This window comes from Arachis stenosperma, chromosome 4, assembly GCF_014773155.1.
Source record: "Arachis stenosperma cultivar V10309 chromosome 4, arast.V10309.gnm1.PFL2, whole genome shotgun sequence".
Lineage (NCBI taxonomy): Eukaryota > Viridiplantae > Streptophyta > Magnoliopsida > Fabales > Fabaceae > Arachis > Arachis stenosperma.
Genome location: NC_080380.1, coordinates 10,200,909 through 10,215,353, shown reverse-complemented (window position 1 = coordinate 10,215,353; position 14,445 = coordinate 10,200,909). Strand labels below are relative to the sequence as shown.

The window sequence follows — 14,445 nt, the reverse complement described above, 5'->3', positions numbered from 1 at the left end:
AGAAGAAGAAATGAGGAAGAAGGGAGTGGCTTTGTGTTTGGCCAAAGAGGGTGAGAAGTGGGATTTAGGTTGTGTGAAAATGAAGGGGTAAAGAAGGGTTTATTGATGAGCGGATAATTTGTACCCTTTTTGGCATTGTTTTTAGTATGTTTTTAGTATCTTTTAGTTAGTTTTTATTATATTTTTATTAGTTTTTAGTTAAAATTTACTTTTCTGGACTTTACTATGAGTTTGTGTGTTTTTCTGTGATTTCAGGTATTTTCTGGCTGAAATTGAGGGATCTGAGCAAAAATCTGATCCAGAGACTCAAAAGGACTGCAGATGCTGTTGGATTCTGACCTCCCTGCACTCGAAGTGGATTTTCTGGAGCTACAGAAGCCCAATTGGCGTGCTCTCAACGGCGTTGGAAAGTAGACATCCTGGGCTTTCCAGCAATATATGATAGTCCATACTTTGCCCAAGATTTGATGGCCCAAACCGGCGTTCAAAGTCACCTACAGAAATTCCAGCGTTAAACGCCGGAACTGGCACCTAAATGGGAGTTAAACGCCCAAACTGGCACCAAAGCTGGCGTTTAACTCCAAGAGGAGTCTCTACACGAAAATGCTTCATTTGTTCAGCCCAAGCACACACCAAGTGGGCCCGGAAGTGGATTTCTATGTCATTTACTCATCTTTGTACACCTTAGGCTACTAGTTTTCTATAAGTAGGACCTTTTACTATTGTATTTGAAGAATCTGGGTAGCTATCTTTGAGTTTCATGCTATCTTAGATCATTTGGGAGGCTGGCCATTCGGCCATGCCTAGACCCTGTTCTTATGTATTTTCAACGGTGGAGTTTCTACACACCATAGATTAAGGTGTGGAGCTCTGCTGTACCTCGAGTATTAATGCAATTACTATTGTTCTTCTATTCAATTCCACTTGTTCTTTGTCCAAGATATCACTTTTTCTTCAACTTGATGAATGTGATGATCCGTGACACTCATCATCATTCTCACCTATGAATAAGGTGACTGACAACCACTCTTGTTCTACAAGCATATGAGGCTCTAGTGTTTATCTCTTGGATTCCTGATACACGATGCATGGTTGATCGCCTGACAACCGAGTGCTCGCCTGACAAACGAGCCAGCCATTCCGTGAGATCAGAGTCTTTGTGGTATAGGCGAGAACTGATGGCAGCATTCAAGAGAATCCGGAAGGTCTAACCTTGTCTGTGGTATTCTGAGTAGGATTCAATGATTGAATGACTGTGACGTGCTTCAAACTCCTAGCAGGCGGGGCGTTAGTGACAGACGCAAAAGAATCGCTGGATTCTATTCCGGCCTGACCGAGAACCGACAGCTGATTAGCCATATGCTGTGACAGAGCATAGGAACATTTTCACTGAGAGGATGGGAGGTAGCCACTGACAACGGTGAAACCCTTGCATAAGCTTGCCATGGAAAGGAGTAAGAAGGATTGGATGAAGACAGTAGGAAAGCAGTGAGACGGAAGGGAAGGCATCTTCATACACTTATCTGAAGCTCTCACCAATGATATACATAAGTATCTCTATCTTTATCTTTATGCTTTATTCGTTTATCACTATACCCATTTGAGTCTGCCTGACTGAGATTTACAAGGTGACCATAGCTTGCTTCATACCAACAATCTCCGTGGGATCGACCCTTACTCGCGTAAGGTTTATTACTTGGACGACCCAGTGCACTTGCTGGTTAGTTGTGCGAAGTTGTGTTTATGCCATGGTATTGAACACCAAGTTTTTGGGGTTCATGACCGGGGATTATGAGAGTTGTGAAAAGTATTGTTCACAATTTCGTGCACCAAGTTTTTGGTGCCGTTGCCGGGGATTGTTCAAGTTTTGAGCAAGCTTTTGGTCCGGTAACATCAGTGCCAAAATCCGGCAACAGCACCAAGTTTTTGGTGCCGTTGCCGGGGATTGTTCTTGTGTATGGACAACTGACGGTTCATCTTGTTGCTTAGATTAGGTATTTTTCTTCAGAGTTCTTAAGAATGAATTCTAGTGTTTCATGGTGATCTGTTGAAATCTGGCTGGCTGTGAAGCCATGTCTAATCTTATTGGACCGAGGTTTCAACTAATCATCACAATAGCTTGTTGATCTCTATCAATCTTGCTACTGGAGCGATGATCTGCTAAGGCTTGGCTGGCCATTGGCCATGTCTAGTGTTTTGGACCGAAGCTTTCTTTGAAAGCTTGGCTGGCTGTGAAGCCATGTCTAATTCCTGGACCGGAGTCTTAGACTAGCATTGCAATGATTCCTGGAAATTCAAAATGAGAATTCTGAAACCTTTATTTTCTGTTTTCACATAATTTTCGAAAAAAGCACAAAAAAATTTTAAAATCATAAAAAACCAAAAATACTTTATGTTTCTTGCTTGAGTCTAGTGTCTAATCTTAAGTTTGGTGTCTTGCATGCCTTGTTTATTTGATCTTGGTTCTATTTTCAAGTCAATAGTACAGGGAACTGAAGATTCAGAACATGCAGTAGAGGAATTACACAGAAAAAGCTGGGCGTTCAAAACGCCCAGTGAAGAAGGACAGACTGGCGTTTAAACGCCAGCCAGGGTACCTGGTTGGGCGTTTAACGCCCAAAAAGGTAGCATTTTGGGCGTTAAACGCCAGAATGGATACCATTCTGGGCGTTTAACGCCAGGATGGAAAAAGGGGGAAGATTTTGTTTTCAAATCAAATTTTTTTCAAGTTTTCAAAGTTTTTCAAAATCAAATCTTTTTCAAATCATATCTCTTCAATCAAATGTTTTCAAAATCAATTTCTTTCCTTTTTCAAAGATACTTACTAACAATTAATGATTTGATTGAACATCTCAAGTATGTTGCCTTTTCTGTTGAGAAAGGTTTAATGTTTGAATCATATCTTTTCTTGTTAGGCAAGTCATTAATTTTTAAAATCAATTCTTTTTAAAATTGTTTTCAAAGTCATATCTTTTCAATCATGTCTTTTTAAAACCATAACTTTTCAATCATATCCTTTTAATCACATCTTTTTCAAAATAAGTTTTCAAATCACATCTTTTTTATTTCTAATTTCAAAAAAATCTTTTCAAAAATTACTTGATATTTTTTCTTTCACTCTTGATTTTCGAAATTCAATTAAAGTTTTTCAAAATATTTTCAAACTTCTTCACTTAATTTTCGAAAATTTCCTTCCCCTCTTCTCACATCCTTCTATTTATGGACTAACACTATTCCTTAATGCAAAATTCGAACTCCATCTTCTTTGATAAGTTCAAATTTTCTACTTCTGTCTTCTACTTTTCTTTTCCTCTGACACCTCAAGGAATCTCTATACTGCAACATAGAGGATTCCACATTTTCTTGTTCTCTTCTCTTTCATATGAGCAGGAGCAGAGACAAAGGCATTCTTGTTGAAGCTGACCCTGAACCTGAAAGGACCTTGAAGCGAAAGCTAAGAGAAGCTAAGGCACAACTCTCTGTTGAGGACCTGACCGAATTCTTCAAAGAAGAAGAACCTATGGCAGCCGAAAACAACAACAATGCCAACAATGCAAGGAAGGTGCTGGGTGACTTTACTGCACCTACTCCCGACTTCTATGGGAGAAGCATCTCTATCCCTGCCATTGGAGCAAACAACTTTGAGCTTAAGCCTCAATTAGTTTCTCTAATGCAACAGAATTGCAAGTTCCATGGACTTCCATTGGAAGATCCTCATCAGTTTTTAGCTGAATTCTTGCAAATCTGTGACACAGTCAAGACTAATGGGGTTGACCCTGAGGTCTACAGACTGATGCTATTCCCTTTTACTGTAAGAGACAGAGCTAGGATATGGTTGGACTCTCAACCTAAAGAAAGCCTGGACTCTTGGGAAAAGCTAGTCAATGCCTTCTTGGCAAAGTTCTTTCCACCTCAAAAATTGAGTAAGCTTAGAGTGGAAGTCCAAACCTTCAGACAGAAGGATGGTGAATCCCTCTATGAAGCTTGGGAAAGATACAAACAATTAATCAGAAAGTGTCCCTCAGACATGCTTTCTGAATGGAGCATCATAGGTATTTTCTATGATGGTCTCTCTGAACTATCCAAGATGTCATTGGATAGCTCTGCTGGAGGATCTCTTCATCTGAAGAAGACGCCTACAGAGGCTCAAGAGCTCATTGAAATGGTTGCAAATAACCAATTCATGTACACTTCTGAAAGGAATCCTGTGAACAATGGGACAAGTCAGAAGAAAGGAGTTCTTGAGATTGATACTCTGAATGCCATTTTGGCTCAGAACAAGATATTGACTCAACAAGTCAATTTGATTTCTCAAAGTCTGTCTGGAATGCAAAATGCACCAAGCAGTACTAAGGATGCTTCATCTGAAGAAGAAGCTTATGATCCTGAGAACCCTTCAATGGAAGAGGTGAATTACCTAGGAGATTCCTATGGAAACACCTAAAATTCTTCATGGAGAAATCACCCAAATTTTTCATAGAAGAATCAAGAGAGACCTCAACAAGGTTTCAACAATAATGGTGGAAGAAACAGGTTTAGCAATGGCAAGCCTTTTCCATCATCTTCTCAGCAACAGACAGAGAATTCTAAGCAAAATCCCTCTGACTTAGCAACCATGGTCTCTGATCTAATCAAAACCACTCAAAGTTTCATGACTGAAACAAGGTCCTCCATTAGAAATTTGGAGGCACAAGTGGGGCAGCTGAGCAAGAAAGTTACTGAACTCCCTCCTAGTACTCTCCCAAGTAATACAGAAGAAAATCCAAAAGAAGAGTGCAAAGCCATAAACATGGCCGAATCTGGAGAGGAAAGAGAGGAAGTGGACGCCACTGAGGAAGGCCTCAATGGGCGTGCACTAGCCTCCACAGAGTTCCCTAATGAGGAACCATGGGAATCTGAGGCTCAAAATGAGACCATAGAGATTCCATTGGACTTACTTCTGCCATTCATGAGCTCTGATGAGTATTCTTCCTCTGAAGAGGATGAGTATGTCACTGAAGAGCAAGTTGCTAAATACCTTGGAGCAATCATGAAGCTAAATGACAAGTTATTTGGAAATGAGACTTGGGAGAATGAACCTCCTTTGCTCACCAAAGAACTGGATGACTTGTCTAGGCAGAAATTACCTCAAAAGAGACAAGATCCTGGGAAGTTTTCCATACCTTGTACCATAGGCACCATGACCTTCAAGAAGGCGCTGTGTGACTTAGGGTCAAGTGTAAACCTCATGCTTCTCTCTGTAATGGAGAAGCTATGGATCTTTGAGGTACAAGCTGCAAGAATCTCACTAGAGATGGCAGACAACTCAAGGAAACAAGCTCATGGACTTGTAGAAGATGTTTTGGTGAAAGTTGAAGACCATTACATCCCTACTGATTTCATAGTCCTAGAGACTGGGAAGTGCATGGATGAATCCATCATCCTTGGCAGACCCTTCCTAGCCACAGCAAAGGCTGTGATTGATGTTGATGGAGGTGAACTGATCATTCAAGTGAATGAAGAATCCTTTGTGTTTAAGGCTCAAGGATATCCCTCTGTCACCATGGAGAGGAAGCATGAAGAGCCTCTCTCAATTCAGAGTCAAACAGAGCCCCCACAGTCAAACTCTAAGTTTGGTGTTAGGAGGCCACAACCAAACTCTAAGTTTGGTGTTGAACCCCCACATTCAAACTCTAAGTTTGGTGTTGGGAGGTTCCAACATTGCTCTAAGTATCTGTGAGGCTCCATGAGAGCCCTCTGTCAAGCTACTGACATTAAAGAAGCGCTTGTTGGGAGGCAACCCATTGTTATATTTTATCTATTTTCTTTTGCTATTTTATTTTATTTTGTAGGTTGATGATCATGAGAAGACACAAAATCAATTGAAAAAGCAAAAACAGAATGAAAAACAGGAAGAAAAACAGCACACCCTGGAGGAAGATGTTGCTAGCGTTTAAACGCCAGTAAGGTTAGCAGTTGGGCGTTTAACGCCCAGTCTGGCACCATTCTGGGCGTTTAACGCCAGAAAGGAGCACCAGACTGGCGTTAAACGCCAGAAAAGGGCAAGAACCTGGCGTTAAACGCCAGGAATGGGCACCAGCCAGGCGTTTAATGCCAGAAATGGCTCAAAACGTGATTTTGAATGCCATTTGGTGCAGGGATGACTTTTCCTTGACACCACAGGATCTGTGGACCCCACAGGATCCCCACCAGCCCCACCACTCTCTCCCTCTTCCCCAAAAACCCTTCACCTATCAACTCCCATCTTTCTCTTCACCACTCACATCCATCCTTCATAAAACCCAACCTACCTCACCCTTCAAATTCAAACCACTTTCCCTCCCAAACCCACCCATAATGGTCGAACTCTATCCCCCCCTCCTTGGCCGAATACATAAGCCACTCCTTCTTCCTCATTTCTTCTTCTTCTACTCTCTTCTTTCTTCTTTTGCTCGAGGACGAGCAAACCTTTTAAGTTTGGTGTGGTAAAAGCATTGCTTTTTGTTTTTCCATAACCATTTATGGCATCCAAGGTCGGAGAAACCTCTAGAAAGAGGAAAGGGAAGGCAAAAGCTTCCACCTCCGAGTCTTGGGAGATGGAGAGATTCATCTCAAGGGTGCTTCAAGACCACTTCTATGAAGTTGTGGCCATGAAGAAGGGTCAACTTTGATCAAAGGTTGGACCAAGTCCTCATAAACATTTGAGAAGAGGGCGCTCAATGGAAGAGAAACTCAAGAGGGAAGCCGGTTCAACTGAGAAGGCATGACCACAAGTCCATCACTAAGAAAAAGATGGAGTAAACAAGAGACCCCTCTCATCATGAGATCCCTGAGATGCCTCAAGGGATGCACTTTCCTCAACAAGACTATAGGGAGCAAATTAACACCTCCCTAGGAGAATTGAGTTCCAACATGGGACAACTAAGCGTGGAGCACCAAGAACATGCCATCCTCCTCCATGAAATTAGAGAAGATCAAAGAATCATGAGAGAGGAGCAACAAAGACAAGGAAGAGACATTGAGGAGCTCAAGCATTCCATAAGACCTTCAAGAGGAAGAACAAGCCGCCATCACTAAGGTGGACCCGTTCTTTAATCTCCTTGTTCTTTAATTTTCTGTTTTTCGAAAATTATGCTTTATGTTTATCTATGTTTGTGTCTTATGATCATTAGTGTCTTAGTGTCTATGCCTTAAAGTTATGAGTGTCCTATGAATCCATCACCTTTCTTAGAGATTGTTCTTAATTGAAAAAGAAAAGAATTGCATGAATTTTGAATTTTATAACAGTTTAATTATTTTGATGTGGTGGCAACACTTTTGTTCTATGAATGTATGCTTGAACAATGCATATGTCTTTTGAATTTGTGGTTCATGAATATTGGCTCTTGAAAGAATGATGAAAAAGGAGACATGTTACTGAGGATCTGAAAAATCATAAAAATGATTCTTGAAGCAAGAAAAAGCAGTGAATACAAAAAAAAAAGAAGAAGAAGGCAAGCGAAAAAAAAAACCGAAAAAAAAAGAAGAGAAAAAGAAAGAAAAAGAAAGAAATAAAGTTGTGATCCAAGGCAATAAGAGTGTGCTTAAGAACCCTGGACACCTCTAATTGGGGACTTTAGCAAAGCTGAGTCACAATCTGAAAAGGTTCACCCAATTATGTGTCTGTGGCATGTATGTATCCGGTGGTAATACTGGAAGACAGAGTGCTTTGGGCCACAGCCAAGACTCAATAAGTAGCTGTGTTCAAGAATCATCATACTTAACTAGGAGAATCAATAACACTATCTGGATTCTAAGTTCCTAAAGAAGCCAATCATTCTGAATTCCAAAGGATAAAGTGAGATGCCAAAACTATTCAGAGGCAAAAGCTAAAAGCCCCGCTCATCTAATTAATACTGATCTTCATAGATGTTTTTGAGTTCATTGCATATTCTCTTCTTTTTATCCTATTTGATCTTCAGTTGCTTGGGGACAAGCAACAATTTAAGTTTGGTGTTGTGATGAGCGGATAATTTGTACCCTTTTTGGCATTGTTTTTAGTATGTTTTTAGTATCTTTTAGTTAGTTTTTATTATATTTTTATTAGTTTTTAGTTAAAATTCACTTTTCTGGACTTTACTATGAGTTTGTGTGTTTTTCTGTGATTTCAGGTATTTTCTGGCTGATATTGAGGGATCTGAGCAAAAATCTGATCCAGAGACTCAAAAGGACTGCAGATGCTGTTGGATTCTGACCTCCCTGTACTCGAAGTGGATTTTCTGGAGCTACAGAAGCCCAATTGGCGCGCTCTCAACGGCGTTGGAAAGTAGACATCCTGGGCTTTCCAGCAATATATGATAGTCCATACTTTGCCCAAGATTTGATGGCCCAAACCGGCGTTCAAAGTCACCTACAGAAATTCCAGTGTTAAACGCCGGAACTGGCACCTAAATGGGAGTTAAACGCCCAAACTGGCACCAAAGCTGGCGTTTAACTCCAAGAGGAGTCTCTACACGAAAATGCTTCATTTGTTCAGCCCAAGCACACACCAAGTGGGCCCGGAAGTGGATTTCTATGTCATTTACTCATCTTTGTACACCTTAGGCTACTAGTTTTCTATAAGTAGGACCTTTTACTATTGTATTTGAAGAATCTGGGTAGCTATCTTTGAGTTTCATGCTATCTTAGATCATTTGGGAGGCTGGCCATTCGGCCATGCCTAGACCCTGTTCTTATGTATTTTCAACGGTGGAGTTTCTACACACCATAGATTAAGGTGTGGAGCTCTGCTGTACCTCGAGTATTAATGCAATTACTATTGTTCTTCTATTCAATTCCGCTTGTTCTTTGTCCAAGATATCACTTGTTCTTCAACTTGATGAATGTGATGATCCGTGACACTCATCATCATTCTCACTTAAGAACAAAGTGACTGACAACCACTCTTGTTCTACAAGCATACGAGGCTTAGTGAATATCTCTTGGATTCCTGATACACGATGCATGGTTGATCCCCTGACAACCGAGTGCTCGCCTGACAAACGAGCCAGCCATTTCGTGAGATCAGAGTCTTCGTGGTATAGGCGAGAAATGATGGCAGCATTCAAGAGAATCCGGAAGGTCTAACCTTGTCAGTGGTATTCTGAGTAGGATTCAATGATTGAATGACTGTGACGTGCTTCAAACTCCTAGCAGGCGGGGCGTTAGTGACAGACACAAAAGAATCGCTGGATTCTATTCTGGCCTGACCGAGAACCGATAGCTGATTAGCCATATGCTGTGACAGAGCATAGGAACATTTTCACTGAGAGGATGGGAGGTAGCCACTGACAACGGTGAAACCCTTGCATAAGCTTGCCATGGAAAGGAGTAAGAAGGATTGGATGAAGACAATAGGAAAGCAGAGAGACGGAAGGGAAGGCATCTTCATACACTTATCTGAAGCTCTCACCAATGATATACATAAGTATCTCTATCTTTATCTTTATGCTTTATTCGTTTATCACTATACCCATTTGAGTCTGCCTGACTGAGATTTACAAGGTGACCATAGCTTGCTTCATACCAACAATCTCCGTGGGATCGACCCTTACTCGCGTAAGGTTTATTACTTGGACGACCCAGTGCACTTGCTGGTTAGTTGTGCGAAGTTGTGTTTATGCCATGGTATTGAACACCAAGTTTTTGGGGTTCATGACCGGGGATTATGAGAGTTGTGAAAAGTATTGTTCACAATTTCGTGCACCATTTATATAGGAGTGGGGGAGGGGTATTGAGGTGATTGGTGAATGGGTGAAGAAGAGAGAGAGTGGTGGGGTTGGTGGGGGTCCTGTGGGGTCCACAGATCCTGAGGTGTCAAGGAAAAGTCATCCCTGCACCAAATGGCATGCAAAATCACGTTTTGAGCCAATTCTGGCGTTAAACGCCGGGCTGGTGCCCATTCCTGGCGTTTAACGCCAGGTTCTTGCCCTTTTCTTCTGGCGTTAACGCCAGTCTGGTGCCCTTTCTGGCGTTAAAAACGCCCAGAATGGTGCCAGATTGGGCGTTAAACGCCCAACTGCTAGCCTCACTGGCGTTTAAACGCCAGTGGGTTCTTCCTCCAGGGTGTGCTGTTTTTCTTCCGGTTTTTCATTCTGTTTTTGCTTTTTCAATTGATTTTGTGACTTCTTATGATCATCAACCTACAAAAAACATAAAATAACAAAGAAAATAGATAAAATATAACATTGGGTTGCCTCCCAACAAGCGCTTCTTTAATGTCAGTAGCTTGACAGAGGGCTCTCATGGAGCCTCATATTTTCTCAGAGCAATGTTGGAACCTCCCAACACCAAACTTAGAGTTTGAATGTGGGGGTTCAACACCAAACTTAGAGTTTGGTTGTGGCCTCCCAACACCAAACTTAAAGTTTGACTGTGGGGGCTCTGTTTGACTCTGATTTGAGAGAAGCTCTTCATGCTTCTTCTCCATGGTGACAGAGGGATATCCTTGAGCCTTAAACACAAAGGATTCTTCATTCACTTGAATGGTCAGGTGGTGCGCGAAATTGTGATCACTACAACTTCGCACAACTAACCAGCAAGTGCACTGGGTCGTCCAAGTAATAAACCTTACGCGAGTAAGGGTCGATCCCACGGAGATTGTTGCTATGAAGCAAGCTATGGTCACCTTGTAAATCTCAGTCAGGCAAACTCAAATGGGTATAGATGATGAATAAAACATAAAGATAAAGATAGAGATACTTATGTATATCATTGGTGAGAGCTTCAGATAAGCGTATGAAGATGCCTTCCCTTCCGTCTCTCTGCTTTCCTACAGTCTTCATCCAATCCTTCTTACTCCTTTCCATGGCAAGCTCATGTAGGGTTTCACCGTTGTCAATGGCTACCTCCCATCCTCTCAGTGAAAATGTTCCCATGCTCTGTCACAGCATATGGCTAATCAGCTGTCGGTTCTCGGTCAGGCCGGAATAAAATCCATCGATCCTTTTGCGTCTGTCACTAACGCCCCGCCTGCTAGGAGTTTGAAGCACGTCACAGTCATTCAATCATTGAATCCTACTCAGAATACCACTGACAAGGTTAGACCTTCCGGATTCTCTTGAATGCTGCCATCATTTCTCGCCTATACCACGAAGACTCTGATCTCACGGAATGGCTGGCTCGTTTGTCAGGCGAGCACTCGGTTGTCAGGCGATCAACCATGCATCGTGTATCAGGAATCCAAGAGATATTCACTAAGCCTCGTATGCTTGTAGAACAAGAGTGGTTGTCAGTCACTTTGTTCATAAGTGAGAATGATGATGAGTGTCACGGATCATCACATTCATCAAGTTGAAGAACAGGTGATATCTTGGAACAAGAACAAGCGGAATTGAATAGAAGAACAATAGTAATTGCATTAATACTCGAGGTACAGCAAGCTCCACACCTTAATCTATGGTGTGTAGAACTCCACCGTTGAAAATACATAAGAACAAGGTCTAGGCATGGCCGAATGGCCAGCCTCCCAGTGATCTAAGAACTAGCTGTCCAAAGATGATCAAAGGATCTAAAATAATCCAAAGATGAAAATACAATAGTAAAGGTCCTACTTATAGAAACTAGTAGCCTAGGGTGTACAGAGATGAGTAAATGACCATAAAAATCCACTTCCGGGCCCACTTGGTGTGTGCTTGGGCTGAGCAATGAAGCATTTTCGTGTAGAGACTCCTCTTGGAGTTAAACGCTAGCTTTGGTGCCAGTTTGGGCGTTTAACTCCCATTTAGGTGCCAGTTCCGGCGTTTAACGCTGGAATTTCTTGAGGTGACTTTGAACGCCGGTTTGGGCCATCAAATCTTGGGCAAAGTATGGACTATTATATATTGCTGGAAAGCCCAGGATGTCTACTTTCCAACATTGTTGAGAGCGCGCCAATTGGGCTTCTGTAGCTCCAGAAAATCCACTTTGAGTGCAGGGAGGTCAGAATCCAACAGCATCTGCAGTCCTTCTGAGTCTCTGGATCAGATTTTTGCTCAGATCCCTCAATTTCAGCCAGAAAATACCTGAAATTACAGAAAAACACACAAACTCATAGTAAAGTCCAGAAAAGTGAATTTTAACTAAAAACTAATAAAAATATAATAAAAACTAACTAGATTATACTAAAAACATACTAAAAACAATGCCAAAAAGCGTACAAATTATCCGCTCATCACAACACCAAACTTAAATTGTTGCTTGTCCCCAAGCAACTGAAGATCAAATAGGATAAAAAGAAGAGAATATGCAATGAACTCCAAAAACATCTATGAAGATCAGTATTAATTAGATGAGCGGGGCTTTTAGCTTTTTGCCTCTGAATAGTTTTGGCATCTCACTTTATCCTTTGGAACTTAGAATGATTGGCTTCTTTAGGAACTCAAAGTCCAGATAGTGTTATTGATTCTCCTAGTTAAGTATGATGATTCTTGAACACAGCTACTTATTGAGTCTTGGCTGTGGCCCAAAGCCTCTGTCTTCCAGTATTACCACCGGATACATACATGCCACAGACACATAATTGGTGAACCTTTTCAGATTGTGACTCAGCTTTGCTAAAGTCCCCAATTAGAGGTGTCCAGGGTTCTTAAGCACACTCTTATGCCTTGGATCCAAAACTTTATTTCTTTCTTTTTTTCTCCTTTCTTTTTTTCGGTTTTTTTTCGCCTCTTTTTTCTTTTTTTTTTTTGTATTCATGCTTTTTCTTGCTTCAAGAACATTTTATGATTTTTCAGATCCTCAGTACATGTCTCCTTTTCATCATTCTTTCAAGAGCCAACATTCATGAACCCAAATTCAAAAGAATATGCACTGTTCAAAGCATACATTCAGAGAACAAAAGTGTTGCCACCACATCAATATAATTAAACTGTTATAAAATTCAAAATTCATGCAATTCTTTCTTTTCATTAAGAACATTGTTTATTCAAGAAAGGTGATGGATTCATAGGACATTCATAACTTTAAGGCATAGACACTAAGACACTAATGATCATAAGACCAAGGAGATTAAAGAACAGGTCCACCTTAGTGATGGCGGCTTGTTCTTCCTCTTGAAGGCCTTATGGAGTGCTTGAGCTCCTCAATGTCTCTTCCTGTCTTTGTTGCTCCCTCTCATGATTCTTTGATCTTCTCGATTTCATGGAGGAAATGGAATGCTCTTGGTGCTCCACCCTTAGTTGTCCCATGTTGGAACCAATTCCTAGGGAGGTGTTCAGTTGCTCCAATAGTTTTGTGGAGGAAAGTGCATCCCTTGAGGTGAATCTATCCATCTCCCATGACTCGGAGGTGGAAGCTTTTGCCTTCCTTTCCTCTTTCTAGAGGTTTCTCCGGCCTTGGCATAAATGGGTTATGGAAAAACAAAAAAGCAATGCTTTACACACCAAACTAAAAGGTTTGCTCGTCCTCGAGCAAAAGAAGAAAGAAGAGAGTTAGAAGAAGAAGAAATGAGGGAGAAGGAGATGGCTTATGTATTCGGCCAAGGAGGGGGGAAGTGGTGTTGAGGTTTTGTGAAAATGAAGGAGTGAAGAAGGGTATATATAGGAGAGAGGGGAGATGGGGTTCGGCCATATTGGGTGGGTTTGGGAGGGAAAGTGGTTTGAATTTGAAGGGTGAGGTTGGTGGGGTTTTATGAAGGATGGATGTGAGGTGAAGAGAGATGGAATTTGATAGGTGAAGGGGTTTGGGGAAGAGGTAATGAGGTGATTGGTGAATGGGTGAAGAAGAGAGAGAGTGGTGGGGTTGGTGGGGATCCTGTGGGGTCCACAGATCCTGTGGTGTCAAGGAAAAGTCATCCCTGCACCAAATGGTATTCAAAAACACGTTTTGAGCCAATTCTGGCGTTAAACGCCGGGCTGGTGCCCATTCCTGGCGTTTAACGCCAGGTTCTTGCCCTTTTCTGGCGTTTAACGCCAGTCTGGTGCCCCTTTCTGGCGTTAAACGCCCAGAATGGTGCCAGACTGGGCGTTAAACGCCCAACTGCTAGCCTCACTGGCGTTTAAACACCAGTGAATTCTTCCTCCAGGGTGTGCTATTTTTCTTCCTGTTTTTCATTCTGTTTTTGCTTTTTTTTAAGGATTTTGACTTCTTATGATCATCAACCTACAAAAATAACAAAGAAATAGATAAAATATAATCATGGGTTGCCTCCCAACAAGCGCTTCTTTTAATGTCAGTAGCTTGACAGAGGGCTCTCATGGAGCCTCACAGATTACTCAGAGCAATGTTGGAACCTCCCAACACCAACTTAGAATTTGAATGTGGGGGTTCAACACCAAACTTAGAGTTTGGTTGTGGCCTCCAACACCAAACTTAGAGTTTGACTGTGGGGGCTCTGTTTGTCTCTGATTTGAGAGAAGCTCTTCATGCTTCTTCTCCATGATGACAGAGGGATATCCTTGAGCCTTAAACACAAAGGATTCTTCATTCACTTGAATGATCAGTTCACCTCCATCAACATCATCACAGCCT

The 14,445-nt window shown here is 41.6% G+C and overlaps 1 non-coding gene across 1 annotated transcript; it reads right to left on the bottom strand.

The window, feature by feature from the left end:
* Positions 1–3,925: 3,925 nt before the first annotated feature.
* Positions 3,926–4,033, bottom strand: LOC130977667 (small nucleolar RNA R71). The gene has a single exon (XR_009085350.1). It is a non-coding gene; the product is annotated as a small nucleolar RNA R71 (small nucleolar RNA).
* Positions 4,034–14,445: the final 10,412 nt, after the last annotated feature.